The sequence below is a fragment of the Protopterus annectens genome, chromosome 9.part0, assembly GCF_019279795.1.
Source record: "Protopterus annectens isolate FY-2018-M chromosome 9.part0, PAN1.0, whole genome shotgun sequence".
Lineage (NCBI taxonomy): Eukaryota > Metazoa > Chordata > Ceratodontiformes > Protopteridae > Protopterus > Protopterus annectens.
Window position 1 is genome coordinate 994,949,261 of NC_056743.1, and position 17,680 is coordinate 994,966,940.

Here is a 17,680-nt window from a genome sequence, read left to right on the forward strand (position 1 = left end):
AAATGTTGTTACGAATCAGGTGATGAGAGCTTCTAGACTAAATGTTAGGGATGAAGATTTTAACCATGAATTAAACAGGGTTTTGATGTTTTTAAAAGACAGAGGATACAATGACAGATGCCTCATAGAGCATGTACCAAATGTGGTAGAGAGGAGATGGAACCAAGCCAAACCTTTCTTCTCTAAAAAGATTAATCCTCCAGGTGACGTTATGACGAGATCTACTAATATTAATTTGAAGATTTCTTTGAAGTATACTACAGATGTCAGTAAATATATTGATATTGTTAAAAAACATTGGCAGGTCTTGATGACTGATCATGATATAGCAAGATTCATTGATCCTGTTCCTAGGTTTAGTTTTAGAAACGACAAATCACTTAAGAGGAGACTATGTTACCCTAAGGAGGATAGGATAGGTACTGGTCAAGCAGGCACTAGACCCTGTGGACATTGTAACTGGTGTGAGTATATTGATAGTAGCAATGTATTTCATCACCCTGACCAAGACAGAGACTTCTATTTTAAGGTTCCCGCCACCTGTGAAAGGCAATATGTGGTCTATCTTGCTTGCTGTTATGTCTGTATGAAATGTTATGTTGGCAAGACGGACAGATATCTTAAGGACCGTATTAGGGAACATACGTACAATATTAGAAAGGGCAATAAGACTAATGCATTAGCCAAGCATGTCCTCAATACAGATACTTCTCATGTTTTTAAATTCAGGGTGATTGCACTGATACATGAGAGTATGAGATCTGGTGATATATGTAATAAGACAGAGAATTTGGAGGCAATTTGGATTACTAGACTGAGGAGCACTAAGGGACATGGTTTGAATGAGTGTATTCCTTTGAGGCCTAGACTTAAAATGAGACCTTTACGTAGGTGATATATGTTATATGTGTATATTTTGAATAAATGCTTTTGAGAAAGTTTTTATATATGTTTTTAGATATATTTTATAAAATGTTTATATTTATGGTCATGTGACAGTGTATCATGTGATGCTTTTGATGTATAAAGGTGTGTTCTAATAGTGCTTCAGTACACCTGATGAAGCTTAAATGTGAAAGCGCTTGTGTTTTGCACTGAGTAAAGGCCTGAACTGGGTTCTACAGCTGTCTGCATCTCCTTTGTGTTTATTTCTTATTGCTCTTCATTTTTTGGAGACGTATTGTGGGGACTACTCCTTTTGGCAGGTTGTTTCTGGATTCTTAGTGAATTATTTAATGTTATTTTATATTACTATTGTATAAGTACAAACATCTTTATTTGATTTTATTTCACTAACTTACTTTTGCAAAACACTTGATTGGGCAGCATATGACAGAATTGTTATGGGGAGAAACCTAAAAGTAGAATATCATAAAGATAGTCAGATATGTCCTGTCGGCAACAAATCTTTCATGTTTCTCACTCTGTATCCATCTGTCTTTGTCTGCTCCCCCTTTTTCTCAACAGTTGTTACTCTTGCATATTTATCATGCTGCTGGATGCAATATTCACCTAATTTATCCCATGTCAGTATGTTATCCCTGTCCCTTTACTTATGTTATCTAAACTGTGAGAAGCAGGAGTTCCTATGTGGTGTGCTGAGATCTATAAACTACTTTTAGCAGTGTCAAGGGTTCTATTCCAGGATTAAGGCAAAGTCTTAGTGCCTGGTTTTTATATGGATATTTTGTGTGCAACTGTTGGCTACATTACCCTTCTGTGTTAATCTGCTTGCTCTCTATTGGAAATATTTATTATAGAGTATGACAGAATGATGATTCATAGATTAGTACTAGGCTAACTATCCTTGGTGGCCATTTCAAGCCTAGCCAGTTACTCCATGTGAGAATCAAACCCTGCACCTTGTGTCTGTAAGGTAAACACCTTAACCATTATGGCATCCTCCTGCCCCATAAATCTTCATATCTGTAAAGCTCTTTCCAGTGGTGAGAATCAAACCTTGCTCCTTGTGGTTGAAAGGCATACACCTTAACCACTATACCATTTCGTCTTTCAGGTAGAAAGGAAAGCTCTTTCATAGGCGCTTGAACTTTTTCTTCTGGTACTTAAAGGCCCTCTTTTCTTGAGGCCCCAGTGGTTCAGCAGACAGAACAACGATCGTTGTACTTTTTCAGATTATCATACAAGATTCACATGTGAAGCAAGGACAGGGTCCCTTCACAGTTTTAAAAGCAACTAAAGAAACACACACCCGAAGAGGGACTTGAACCCTGGACCCTCAGATTAAAAGTCTGATGCTCTATCGACTGAGCTATCCAGGCTTGATGATGATGATGATGACGAACCTAAGAGTAACACTCAGTAAAGATAGCCAGTAAACAGGCCAGTCTGTCTCCTTCTTTCCTCTCCTTCTCTTCTGTGTTATCAGTCTGTGGTCTCAGTATCTGCATGATGCCTAACACAGAACAGCACCTATAACATATTTATGGCAAAATCTTGTGTTTTCACCTTTGGCAGGGTTAGTCTGATGCCCTTTTTGCAACTGTGTTTAGACTCCTGTGCTATGTAAAGATAGGCTGACAGAACTATGAGGAGGCAATCATCTCTTCAAAAGGCTGTACAGTTGAATGCACACTGTATGAGATGTTCTATTTGTAAACAGTGTTATGAAGCATGTTACCAAGAAATATCCTTGCTTCACGATGCTTCCATTGTCAGATGTTCCACCAGCATTCCCATGCTTGGTCCATCATGCATTACACACACACATTCACAACCTGCTATCTGCCAAGAAATTACTGCAGGAGATTAGGTACAATCCAGCCTTTGTGTGTTAACAAACATAGTACAATAAGCTCATTTGAACAATATTGCTGCTATATATATATATATATATATATATATATATATGGTGATAGAATCAATGTTGTACCATTGCCATCTATTTTCTGAACTATTAAGTATAACTCACATGTGTGTAATAGATGTGTTTTCATTAATCAATCACGTCATACAAATACATAATTGCAACATGCCATAAATGCATGGACTGTCACCAGATACGAGATCTCTGTAGCTATACACCTATCTCATCCATATAATGATGAATAATGATCAAGTAATGCAAGTGTCATGAGAAATGTGTAAATCACGACACATTAAAAATTAAGATTACACACCTCTGTTCTGTATTTGATGTGCCCAATGTATTTGTATGCCTGTACTCCTTATTTGCATGACAACTGGCATGCACCACCACAGACTACTGCTAATTCCTGTTCCAAGTTCAATTATGCATGGATTAATACTTTGACATCAATCGAGCAAATGATCTTGTCAACAGTGCACTTCAGGGAGAGATTTTAAAACGTGAATGGATTGTATAAGTTGTTCATGTGCTAATGGACTGTTGTACATCAGATATGTGGATTTCAGTGCTACATTTACTGATTACATTATCCTTTAAAGTTGTGTCTGCACTCCAGCACAAACTGGGAAATGGTGTGGAACCCCTTCACACAGAAATTAGTGTCATATTTTTGACTTGTCTTTTGATATATAGAGTGTACAATGTAAAAGCATGACCACATATGAATAACGTCTGCATACAATCATCCCAAGGTGCACACTCACGAATGCTTAGCTATCAAGAAAAACACAACCCAAGATGAAAAATTAACGCTGACAAAGAAAAAGATGGTAAAATGGAACCATTTATTCCCAAAGTTCTCTGCTGTTCCTCTTTGTCAGAATTCTAAGCCAGTTCAAAGTACATTCCTGTGCAACTTGCCTCCATTCAAGAAGCAGATTGTTTTTGTCATCTGCAAAACCCCCAGCAGGCAGCCTATCAATGCGTAAGCCCCTAGGGGTAAATGCCCAAGGAGACATACTTCTCCAAACGTTTTAAGTCATAAAAAAATTACCTCCTTGGACATGAGACACTCTAAATGATGAAAATCTTCCATAAAAGAATCAGACACATTGGCAGACCAAAAGTCCATATCGGCAAACTTGCGTTTCCTCTCTTTCAAAAAATCCACAAACAAGCCATCACCAGGATTGGATACCTCAGCATTAACTGAACTCATATTGAAGAAATTCAAAATACTACACCACCATCCAACTTCTACTCACGAAATGCAAAAAAAAAAAAAAAAACATGTGTGATTGTCATCCAATGACTATAGTGTGACACTGGTACATGTCATTCACAATGTACATGAATGACAAGATAGATAACCTAAGCATGATGCCATTACTTTGGATCAGTACATTATTATTTCTACCTGTCAAGACACATGCCTTTTCACCCACAACTGTGATACAGAATAGCTTCTTTGCAATACACTGCTGTGGTTATTCTTACAATGTCCATTTTCACACATTTAAAGTCAGACTTTTCGTGTGGTGCTTGTGGTTACTATGGTCTTCTCCAGATTGCGTGAATAGATAGGTAGGTATCTGAATACAGCGCTGAGTTTCAAGACAGTGTGTTTGTGTGTGCATCTGTACTGTTAGGACATCATTGACCAAAGCATCTGATGTGTCCATTCCCACTCGGGATAAACATTTAAACTGGGAAAGGCCTCCCTCTATCACCTTATCCCACTTTTAACAGAAGCATGTTATCTGCAACACAGTGCTGATGTCATCCTTTCAGAAGTGCACTCCCTCACTATAGAAGTCATACTTCTACTGTGGCTCATGTGGTTGACAGTCTCCTCTCTAGACTGCATAACTAGATAGGTAGGTATGTGGTTCAAATCCAACAATGCTGAACTGAACTTGTGTGTGTGTGTGTGTCTCTAGTGGGCTGTGCTCTCTAGATTGTACTACCAGATAGGTAGGTGGTTTGAATTTGACAATGCTGAACTTGTGAGCAGGGGTGGCTCTAGTGTCATGTAGTATGTGTCCCCTTCCACTCAGGGGAAACATTTATTGGAAGAGGTCTCCTCATCACTTCATCTCACATTTAACACAAACATCTCTGCAACACTCTCTTCAAAAGTGTACTCTCTCGCTGTATAAGTCAGACTTCTGCTGTTGCAAATACAGTTAATACTGTTCTGCAGAGACTGTAACAAGATAGGTAGGTGGTTCTAATCCAGCATTGCTTAAATAGTGACTATGTGTACTGTCATGTACAATTGGCAACATCACAACACCTGTTATTTACCAGTCCACATAGGAGACAGTTTAACTGGCAGCGGGCTACCCTATACAATTTGTTGCATCCCCTGGCAAAACTCAGTTTGGGAACACACCAATTAAAGAATGCTTTCAAAACTGCAATATCTCACAGATGTAATAAGACTCCTCATATGGCACTGGCAGGTAATACTGTGTAGTCTAGACTGTGTAAATCAATAGACTGTAGGTTTGAATCCAGCACTGATTGACTACTGTGAGTATGTGTGTGCATCCTTCTCTCATACTGTATAGAAAATGCTTTAAATACACAGAATGTGTAGCTATACACTGTTATTGGGCTCTTCCACCACTTTCTATAATTTTTTAGCAGACCACCACCCTATTAAGCAATGCTGATGTCATCCATTCAGATGTGCACTGGCAGTTGTAGAACATCTTGAGAGGTGCTTGTGATTCATCTGATGTTTTCTACCTTATGATCTTAGTAAGGTAGTTAGTTCAAACCCAACCATTTCTCCTTAGATGCAGTTGTGTCAGTATGACTATTAATATACATGTAGGTAATAATGTTGTCACCCACTTACCTGTTGTGTACATGTACAACTGGGGATCCCTCTTACAATAATTTCTGTCCATTTGTCACTGCTAAATGTTTTAACACAGATTATGCAATTTGATAGAATTTGCTTTTTCTAATAGAAATAGTAAGCCCTCCCCCTCTGGTGTGAGAAAATAAGACAATGTTCTGTATACTGTTGTCTTGTACATTACGTGTATTTGGGGATACTTAGCATTATGTCAGTATGACAATGAGACAGATCGTACCACTCTTTTAATCAAATTACAGACATATGTCTTGTAGCAATAAGATGATGCAATACGTTCAAACATATACACACACACAACTGTGGCAGGACTTCTCCCATGGCACATTCAGTCTTCACAATATCATGTAGCTTCTGTGGTCGCACAGGTAGGTTTTCATGCAGCGAGCGGGTCTAATCATTGTGTGTCAGTATACTGCTGTCTATGGATAACAACCACCATAGTTATAACATTTACAATTACAGTGGGAGAGGCCCCACCCATCCCTTTCATCTCAAACTACTGGTTTGCAACTTGATCATATGGTGCAATGATTTCACATAGCCGGAGTCTCAACACTTCCACTGTGGTGCACACGATTCATACACATTTTATTAGCCTGTGGACTTGCATAGGCAGCTGTTTAATTCCAGCAAAGGACATTACATGAGCATACTGACATGACACAAACCACTGCATCCATTATTTCTATCTATTTATATGTTGGACAAAACTTTCAATGCATTTTGGGATTTCATGGAAGTGAGAAAAGTGCTCTGTGATTCTTGTGGTGCGAGTGCTTCTCTAGCACATGTAGTGGTAGTGACTTGTGTAGCATGTCTACACAGAGAGAGTAGTTTGAATCTGGGACTGTGTGCTCAAAGCAGTGTGGATAGAAAAGACTGTCGAGGCCAAGAAACACTGACACTGGACAGCTCATACTTGTTTTCACTAACATAGCTACCTCCTTGTCATCACTCAGAAATTTTTATTGTATAAATTAACATCAGAAGTCTTTTCTTACTTCATACCTTAATTTCTTTTATTTGTGACTAGCTCTTTTCCTATCTCCTATGGAAGACAGTAGTCAATACACATCTCTGTAAAGTGTGTAGTATGATTGTCAGGGGTTCAAATCTGGTACCATCTGTCTGCGAGATAACTGCATCAGACAGGAGTGGCTTAGGAAAGAAAGTATTTATGACATAGTCAGATGACCACATTTTTAAGGTCTCAAACTACAAGCTAGGGGATCCATACCCTTTACAATAGGAGACTGATGTAAACTCTTCAGGGGTGTTCTTTACAACACAACCAATGTGCCTCCATGTAGTGTCAGTGGTTGATGCCCATTTCTCTGAGATATGTCCTGGCATGTGTTTGAGTTTGGCTAAATGCAAATGCCAAGTATGGCACAGACTGTTCACAAGCATTACATGTTTTTCAAATAATTTACTGTATTGCATGTCTTCATACAAGCATTTATGTATTACTGTAATTCTTTTGTTCACACTCTAGAGCTTTATAGGACATGAGGGCTTATATAGTTTGTGGCATGATGCAAAATCATCAGAAATTATGAGTGGGCCTGTGTTATGAGACTTTGTGTGTGTTGTTTAGTTGATGTTATGGTAATCTTTACTGTAATTAGTTGTGAGCATGCACACTACGAAGATGTAACACGTGAGCCATTTATTAAAGAGAACCTTAATTACTAATCTAATATTTCTTGGCATTTCTTATTCAGGACTTCATTAAATTATCCTCTAGAATGTAGACTTTGCCAATGTCCACGTGATGGAGTTAGTGACCTATTGGCAGAGAATAACAAAATTTGTCACAGACCTGTGTACATTTGGTATATATGCAATGAAAATGTACAGTGGTTCACTTACTAAGACATGTTAATGCTTCACCTAGGGGAGTTGTATGCCACTGTAGTTCATACAGTTGTTATTATTGTTTTAACAAGATTCAGTTCAGAGCTATATATCAATTAAATATACTACCTTCCCATCTGTAGTTTAATATACTTTTTTAGTCAGCATGTCTGGTGTTGCAATTACGGCAGTAAGGACACACATTTCATTAATTCCAGTAACACAAATTCATCATAATCACAAATAATTGTAGCCTGACATTTCCTACATTTGCCCAATAGCTGATGTATTAATAATATACTACTGGTATGGACTTTTATTTTGCCCATGTCTTGTGTGGGCTACCTATACATAGGTTCATAGGTTGGTACTAGGCTATCGGCCCTAGGGCCTATACAAGCCTAGCCATAACAATTCCCTGGCTATTTCTTCCCACGCTATTTACTTCCCTGGATCCCTGTCTAGCAGGGCAACTGACGTGATCCCTGGGGTGAATTTCCTTTCTCCCATCCAACCATCAAGGTTCCTTTTGAAGAGGGCCAAGGAGACGCTCTGCTTGCCATGTTATGTACACAGAAATACACCCTGAGCATAATGATACACATAATAACATTCCAAAACACAACTCATTTGTCAGGGAGGAGCTACACTTGACTTGTACCTTGATTTATGTGCATGTTCACACATGACACGTTATCATGACTAATATTGCATGTACAAATGTCACATCTGCTATAGTTACAAAAATGGTAATATGTATATCAGGTCATTATTCTGTTTATATCCTGGTCAATGTAACACTTCTGTGTGTGTGTCATGTTCTTCTGTATTTTGATACATACATACACTTCATGCATAAGCACTTTCTACCATTCACATCATGTAAGTTGCTTAAAAATGTTTACTTTCATCCCTTACTACTGTTATCAGACTGACTGCACAGATGTCTGTGACTCTCTTCAACATTTCCAAACTGTCATGGATGTGTACACTGCCACAACAACAGTCAGTATTGTTTCCTACATACCCAGAAGGCAATGCCACCCTTACAATTCTTTAACCTGTATGTGTGTTCTAACATCAGTCTTGTGGACGTAATTACCTCTGATGACTCCCACAATATATATCCCAATGGCGGATTACTTCAATACAACTGCCACACATTTAGCTATACATTCTCCTATAATCATATGAGTAACAAATGTCACGGCACATGCTACAAAGAAGATATAGTAGCAACTGTATATTTAGGTTTATGACTAATTATAATGTTTATCATTTGCATTAATATACTGTTTATCATTTACATTAATATACAACACATGCTTGACTAATACGTGTTTACATGTACAATAACTGGGTCAATCTAAATTTGTCGAAGGACCAAATTGTCAAAACCCATATGGTTGACAGTTTGGTTCACCAAAGTGTTCTGATTGAGATTGCGGTACAGTGGGGATTGGGGGATTTGCCATCTCCCCCTTTTAGTGCACTGTTGGTTACAACCGACATGACATTTTATAAACATTTATCACATTTACTCTCTTTTGTTACACTATAGCTCTGCTCCTCTCATCCTTTGTAAACATTTTTGTTTTTATTTATGTACATGGGTCAATAAAAATGAACAGGATTACTTTATTACATTGACATAAATAATGAATGTCAATAATGCTTTGTGCGCTAATCACATTTTTATTACCCAACTACAGTTTCCCCCGTTAACTTACAATGCTTCATGTTTGTGCACTAATCTCTATATACAAGTACAGTTTCCACTTTTACCCTCTCCTGCATCTTTAACTCTCATTAAAGTTAGCCTTGCCATGTATTATCATGTCTGTGTGTGTTCTCTCAGTGTTTGCCTGCAGGCAACACCTTTTGTTTATTTTATGTGCTTGAGCCTCTGTGCACCTTTTAGTGGCTGCTACTACTTGCTCCGGCCATGAATAGGCGATGCCAAACGTGTAGGCTTCCTTAGAAGCTTACATAGTCAATGAGCACTGCTGATAATCTAGCTAACATGCACAAATCATGCAGGCTTAGCATGAAGTGTACACAGATGTTTATGAATCCCCTGGTAGGGCATACACAGAGACTGACGCACTGAGTTAGTGTATGCAGTATATAAAAAGCATGGTTTTAGATATTGTGATGATTAAATAAGAACACGGGCCATATTACAGACTGCTTAGAAGCACATTTCAACTGTGTTCCATATATGAAGGAAAGTAAGAAAACAAAAAGTGAAAACTACAGGTCCATTACCTAAGCATAGACTGCAAACTATATGACTGGTGCTTCGTAATGCTACTGGGGAGTGGTGCCTTGCAATGTTAGTGGACAATGGTGTTTTGTAATGTTACTGGGCAGTGGTGCCTTGTATTATTATTAGACAATGGTGCACTGTAATGTTACTGGGCAGTGGTCATTTGTAATGCTACTGGACAATGGTGCTTTGCAATGTTACTGGACAGTGGTGCTTTGCAATGTTAATGGACAGTGGTGCCTTGCAATGTTACTGGACAGTGGTGCCTTGTAATGTTACTGGCCAGTGGTGCCTTGTAATGTTACTGGCCAGTGGTGCCTTGTAATGTTACTGGACAATGGTGCTTTGTAATGTTACTGGACAATGGTGCCTTGTAATGTTACTGGGCAGTAGTGCCTTGTATTATTACTGGACAATGGTGCCTTGTAATGTTACTGGACAGTGGTGCCTTGTAATGTTACTGGACAATGGTGCCTTGTATTATTACTGGACAATGGTGCTTTGCAATGTTACTGTGCAGTGGTGCCTTGTATTATTACTGGACATTGGTGCTTTGTAATGTTACTGGGCAGTGGTGCCTTGTAATATTACTGGACAACGGTGCCTTGTATTATTACTGGACAGAGGTGCTTTGTAATGTTACTGGACAATGGTGCCTTGTAATGTTACTGGGCAGTAGTGCCTTGTATTATTACTGGACAATGGTGCTTTGTAATGTTACTGGACAGTGGTGCCTTGCAATGTTACTGGACAATGGTGCTTTGCAATGTTACTGGACAGTGGTTCCTTGCAATGTTACTGGACAGTGATGCCTTGTAATGTTACTGGACAGTGGCGCCTTGTAATGTTACTGGACAGTGGTGCCCTGTATTATTACTGGACAATGGTGCTTTGTAATGTTACTGGACAATGGTGCCTTGCGATGTTACTGGGCAGTGGTGCCTTGTAATGTTACTAAACAATGGTGCCTTGTAATGTTACTGGACAACGGTGCCTTGTATTATTACTGGACAATGGTGCTTTGTAATGTTACAGTGCAGTGGTGCTTTGTATTATTACTGGACAATGGTGCTTTGTAATGTTACTGGGCAGTAGTGCCTTGTAATGTTACTGGACAATGGTGCTTTGTAATGTTACTAGACAATGGTACTTTGTAATGTTACTGGACAATGGTGCTTTCTAATGTTACTGGACAATGGTGCCTTGCAATGTTACTGGGCAGTGGTGCCTTGTATTACTACTGGACAATGGTACTTTGTAATGTTACTGGACAATGGTGCCTTGTATTATTACTGGACAATGGTGCTTTGTAATGTTACTGGGCAGTGGTGCCTTGCAATGTTACTGGACAGTGGTGTCTTGCAATGTTACTGGACAGTGGTGCCTTGTAATGTTACTGGACAGTGGTGCCTTGTAACGTTACTGGACAGTGATGCCTTGTAATGTTACTGGACAGTGGTGCTTTGTATTATTACTGGGCAATGGTGCTTTGTAATGTTACTGGACAATGGTGCCTTGCGATGTTACTGGGCAGTGGTGCCTTGTAATGTTACTAAACAATGGTGCCTTGTAATGTTACTGGACAATGGTGCCTTGTATTATTACTGGACAATGGTGCTTTGTAATGTTACAGTGCAGTGGTGCCTTGTATTATTACTGGGCAATGGTGCTTTGTAATGTTACTGGGCAGTAGTGCCTTGTAATGTTACTGGACAATGGTGCTTTGTAATGTTACTGGACAATGGTACTTTGTAATGTTACTGGACAATGGTGCTTTCTAATGTTACTGGACAATGGTGCCTTGCAATGTTACTGGGCAGTGGTGCCTTGCAATGTTACTGGGCAGTGGTGCCTTGTATTATTACTGGACAATGGTGCTTTGTAATGTTACTGGACAATGGTGCCTTGTATTATTACTGGACAATGGTGCTTTGTAATGTTACTGGGCAGTGGTGCTTTGCAACGTTACTGGACAGTGGTGTCTTGCAATGTTACTGGACAGTGGTGCCTTGTAATGTTACTGGACAGTGGTGCCTTGTAACGTTACTGGACAGTGATGCCTTGTAATGTTACTGGACAGTGGTGCTTTGTATTATTACTGGGCAATGGTGCTTTGTAATGTTACTGGACAATGGTGCCTTGCGATGTTACTGGGCAGTGGTGCCTTGTAATGTTACTTGACAATGGTGCTTTGTAATGTTACAGTGCAGTAGTGCCTTGTATTATTACTGGACAATGGTGCTTTGTAATGTTACTGGGCAGTGGTGCCTTGTAATGTTACTGGACAATGGTGCTTTGTAATGTTACTGGACAATGGTACTTTGTAATGTTACTGGACAATGGTGCTTTCTAATGTTACTGGACAATGGTGCCTTGCAATGTTACTGGGCAGTGGTGCCTTGTATTATTACTGGGCAATGGTGCTTTGTAATGTTACTGGACAATGGTGCCTTGTATTATTACTGGACAATGGTGCTTTGTAATGTTACTGGGCAGTGGTGCCTTGTAATGGTACTGGACAATGGTGATTTGTAATGTTACTGGGCAGGGGTGCCTTGTAATGTTACTGGACAGGGGTGCCTTGTAATGTTACTGGACAATGGTGCCTTGTAATGTTCCTGGACAATGGTGCCTTGCAATGGTACTGAGAAGTGGTGCCTTGTAATGTTACTGGACAATGGTGCCTTGTATTATTACTGGACAATGGTGCCTTGTATTATCACTGGGCAGTGGTGCTTTGTAATGTTACTGGACAATGGTGCTTTGTAATGTTACTGGACAATGGTGCTTTGTAATGTTACTGGGCAGTGGTGCCTTGCAATGTTACTGGACAGTCGTGCCTTGTAATGTTACTGGACAATGGTGCCTTGTAATGTTACTGGACAATGGTGCTTTGTAATGTTACTGGGCAGTGGTGCTTTGTAATGTTACTGGGCAGTGGTACCTTGCAATGTTACTGGACAGTGGTGCCTTGCAATGTTACTGGACAGTGGTGCCTTGTAATGTTACTGGACAATGATGCCTTGCAATGTTACTGGACAATGGTGCCTTGCAATGTTACTGGACAATGGTGCCTTGCAGTATTACTGGGCAGTGGTGACTTGTAATTTTACTGGACAATGGTGCCTTGTAATGTTACTGGACAATGGTGCTTTGTAATGTTACTGGACAATGGTGCCTTGTAATGTTACTGGACAATGGTGCTTTGTAATGTTACTGGACAATGGTTTTTAAATACTACAGCAAAAGGATGAACATTAGAGTGACTACAGAGCAGGAAGCTCTGCAGCAGTGACTGAATGAATTTTAATGTCATTTATTAACACAGGTCTGGAAGCTGGCCAGCACAGAAGTGTGTTTTTCACAAGTTTTTGCAGGACCACTGACAATATCAGTCAAAGAATACCTACTAATGAAATGAAAAGCATGAATATTAACAGCTATTTTAACAACATAAGTACAGGGAAATATGGCAGGTCGGATTAAGACATTTTAGGGGTAGCCTACAGCCTTGACTAAAGTACCCCGTGGGGGACTTGGAGTGGCCCTTCTCACTTTATTCCTCAGACACAAATTTTTCACCAAGTAGAGCCCCTTAAATATGTAGATGAATCAATTGCTTACATTTACAGAAAGTTTCAGATGTCAGTAAAATGCTAATTTCCCCACATAAATCAAAGGCTGGTCCACAAAATTGACATGTCTACCTACATGGCTAAAATTAGCATGGCGAGATTTGGGAAGGTTGGAACATGACTGAAATTTGAACAAAGAGAGACCCAACATTAGTCCAGTGATGTGAAGTAGGGATCAGTACAGACAGCAAACCTGCCTTCAGAGGTTATATAGACGATATATGCAAAGAGGCTTCCAGGACTTGTACATGGATATCAAAATATATCTCTCCATCAGAGTTAGTGGTGATGACTCCTTCTGTTAGTTTGAATTAGGAGCAAATTGAAAAATGGAGTTCAATATGGGAAACATACAGAACCACAAAGTTTCTCAAAAAAAATTAAAAAGGTTGATGGATTAGGATTATTCCTATGCAAAAAGGTTTTAAAATTAAACATTGCTCCCATGCAGCGTACAGGAAATATGGTAAACAATGCTCATCAGAATGAAACCTTTAAAATAAACCCATTAGTGTTAAAACCGAGGTTAAATTCTAGCAGTGGCAAATACGAGTCGTAAAAAATGAAATAGACCACCAAGTAAGTTTAGGAAAGAAAGTTAACACTTACATACGTATTAAAATAAAACCTAAACATCTTATGGTGTAGAATGTATATATAATTTCTGAATACCAAATCTGGACAGGCTTATGCAAAGATTGCTAAATGAAATGGCTACTTTATTATTCACACTAACCATATTATGGGCTAGGGCTTAGACACGTTATGATCTGACTTTTGAAGTTGTGGTCCAATCATAGTGAAACATTCAAATCGGACAATACGTCAACTTTAATAAAGTCTTCTTTGTATGGATGCTTCAACCCTTACTGCCAATATACAGAGATGTTCATACAGGAAAACAAGTCAACTTTGGTAAACTTTTCTACGTAGGGATGGTAAACTGTCATACCTCTCATCTATACAGATTTTCACCTAATATTTTTAGTCTGTTCCTCATAAAATTTGTGGTTTCCTGGAAAATCCCAGAGGACTGAAGTCACTAATTAATAACATACATTTGAGTTTCAGCCTTCATATATTCAAAAAAAATGCATGCTAATACAAATCCTGTTGTTCTAGCAACTTTCTATGTTTAGAAAAGAGTACAATTTAAAATCTATACCTATTTTTGGCCGTTTGCCCCCCCCCCCCCGTTATTTTAGGCTCTGTCCAGATTTCTTGCTCTAAAAGGTTGAGAGCTATGTAAACAGTATTCTCAATATATACTTCTGTTAACATAGCAGTTAATAAATATGTCAGTGTACTATGTACTTATTCAGTTCTGGTCTCACTGGAATGTATGAAAATGAATCGTTAAGATGCTGAAGAAATGCAGAGACCACCCATAGTCTGCATGCTTGTGTTGTTTTTTAACCAGATATTTGACAGAAGCTTTTTACAACTACATTTTCTCTTACGCAGAAATGTTGGTTGAACTCTATTATCTGAGACGTACTAAATGTAAAAGTTTTTAAAAGCTCAGAACATTAAAATGCCTTCTTGTTCAGTTCAGACTTAAAGATAACTGTACTTAAACGCAAGTTCACTACGTCACTCTGCCTGCTCCCAGAGTAAAATGTCCGTCTCTTTTATAGATGCTTTGAAAAAGGACCTTCACAACCACACATGGACCACCTTAAGCACAGACCATCTTTTAAGCATAAATTCTCCTCAATGGATCCTTTGCTGTGTGCTGGTATGTCTGAACCTTGAAGAAAACCCCTATGTTGCCCATTTCACTACACCATGATGCCACAGCAGAATGGCAACTTGTTAATCAAATTAAGTCCCGTATGGAGTCAGTGTGGCCAATATAAAATGACTGAGCAGAGGATAAAAGACCCACTCACAGTGCAGCCTAGACTCTGCCCCTCACAGAGAAGTTACAAGGAACCAAGTCTCAAACTGGCAGGTTAATCAGAACACGGTGGATTTATTATTTGTGCAACTGTCTTCTTTTCTTGACCAGTCACTAGCCAGCTTTCTAAGCAAGCACTGCCCTACAGTACCTCAGGAATACTTGGTAAAAACCATGGTGACTGATTAAATGATGACTTGCACAACTTATTCAAATCCTCAGCCACTTGGAACTGAACAGATTCCTAGTGGGACACATGAATTACTGTGTGAAAGGTTACATTAGAGCCAGAAACATTCTCTACACCATATTCCAGACATAGAATAATAATCATACCTCTCAACCTCTTAGAGCAAGAAATCTGGATAAAGCCATAAATAAAATTGGGACAAACGCCCAAAATAGAGACAATTTTAAAATATTGCTCTTACAAACTTAGACAGTTGATAGAATAACAGGTTTTACATTAGCATGAATTTTTCGAACTGTAAGAAGTTTATCAGTAAAAACTAAATGAAAACTCCAGCCAAGCTAGAACTTGTTAGTTTTTACTAATTGGTGACCTTCTCATTCTTTTTGAAACTCAAATGTCTGGCATTATTTTTGAACTTCAATCTTTAATGATTTGCCACTAATTTGACAAAAAAACCCACAATTTGAAAAAAAAAACAACCAGAAATATGAGGCAAAAATCTGGACATTCTGCATAAATCAGTACAGTTGAGAGGTATGATAATAATCTAGCTCTTATGGATTATTCAGATCTTGTGCTTCTTAAAGAACTGGTGTAGGTAGGTGCTGCAAATTCTCAGTGTCCTGGATACAGCAAATACTTGGAAAAACATTCATAATTGCTGTAGCAAAAGGTACATCCCCAAGTTATGCACTAACCTCCTTAGAGATAGCCAGTATTCCTGGGAAGCAAAAGGCTCAGTGAAGGATTGAAAAAGGTACACTGGGAGAATTCTTAAGGCACGAGGTGAAACACCGCCTACTATGCTCAACAAATATATCTGTCAATAGTAACACAAGACAGGTACACAAATTGCAATTCCATAAATGTCTGAACAGCAAGAGGAAACCATCCTGAAGGAAGCATCCAGGTTCAGGTTCCTAGGTGGCAAAACATTTCTCTGTGGTACATTTGATTGGGGGGACACATGGTTGAAGTGAAATTCAGCTGCAGAGACATAGGGCTGTTGCAAATTCCCTGTGAGCAAAGAGAGGCATGCAGTATCATGCACACAGCTTCAATAACCAAATGTATAGTGGAAAAACAACATCCACAGCACCTCCACCCAAGCAAACAAGAGAGAGCAGACAGCATGGCAGACATCTGCAGCAGGGGGTCCAGTGGGCAGGTCAGTGGCAGTGAAATAATAGTGCACAATTAGCAGTGTTCTTTTTATTGGTGTTATCACTCTCTTCGCAGTGTCTAGGAAACATTACATACAAAACATACTGGAGCATAAGTGAGTCTACAGCAGCATGCAGGATTTCCTCCATACTGCAACACACCTCTACTGTTGTACTTGCTTAAGCATGTACTGTACAACACACAGTACTTCCCCCTGCCCACATGCTCTTGTTTATCAAAGCTGTGGGAATGGCAATGTGTGCTTCTCTTTGCCTACAGGGAATGTGCAATAGCCATATGTCTCTGCAGATGAATGTCACTTCAGCCATGTGTACCCAAACAAATGTACTGTACAGACATGACTCGCTGCCTAGGGGCCTGAACCCAAAACATCCACTTGGCTACACATAAGTTTAGTTTGACTTCTGATCACAATGATTTACAAGCAGCCATACTAGATCATGACATGATGACCAAATATCACCTTTTAAAAGTAGTCTTCTGTTCACATCAAGCCTAGGCATTTACAGATGTCCTGTACCATCCTGACTGAAAATGTAAGCATCTCCTCATATCACAATGAAGGATAAAATACTTTCAAATGTTTGAGCACTTGGTGTAAAACAATATTCCCCATTAAAGCCAGGTGTCAACCAGCAATTTCTCAAGGCCAGCCAGACCTTACTCTGCATTTATTATAACTCAGCAGTCTAAAGTACTCAATGCCAAGAGATTCGTTTCACTTACTGCCGCATATGATAACAGCTGCCGGTTTCCTCTATAAAAAAAACATTTTCTTGAGACTAGTGATGCTCAAAGACTTACCATAATTTGCCAACAAGGAAGAAACAATTAGTAAACAACATTTCACTTTTCACACATCTTTTATTCACCATCATCTATCATGTGGAAGCTGATTAATCTGAATTCAATCGGTATAAA

At 39.1% G+C, this 17,680-nt stretch overlaps 1 non-coding gene across 1 annotated transcript; it reads right to left on the bottom strand.

Annotated features, from left to right (window-relative positions):
* Positions 1-2,209: 2,209 nt before the first annotated feature.
* Positions 2,210-2,282, bottom strand: TRNAK-UUU. The gene has a single exon. It is a non-coding gene; the product is annotated as a tRNA-Lys (tRNA).
* Between the last annotated feature and the right edge of the window lie 15,398 nt (positions 2,283-17,680).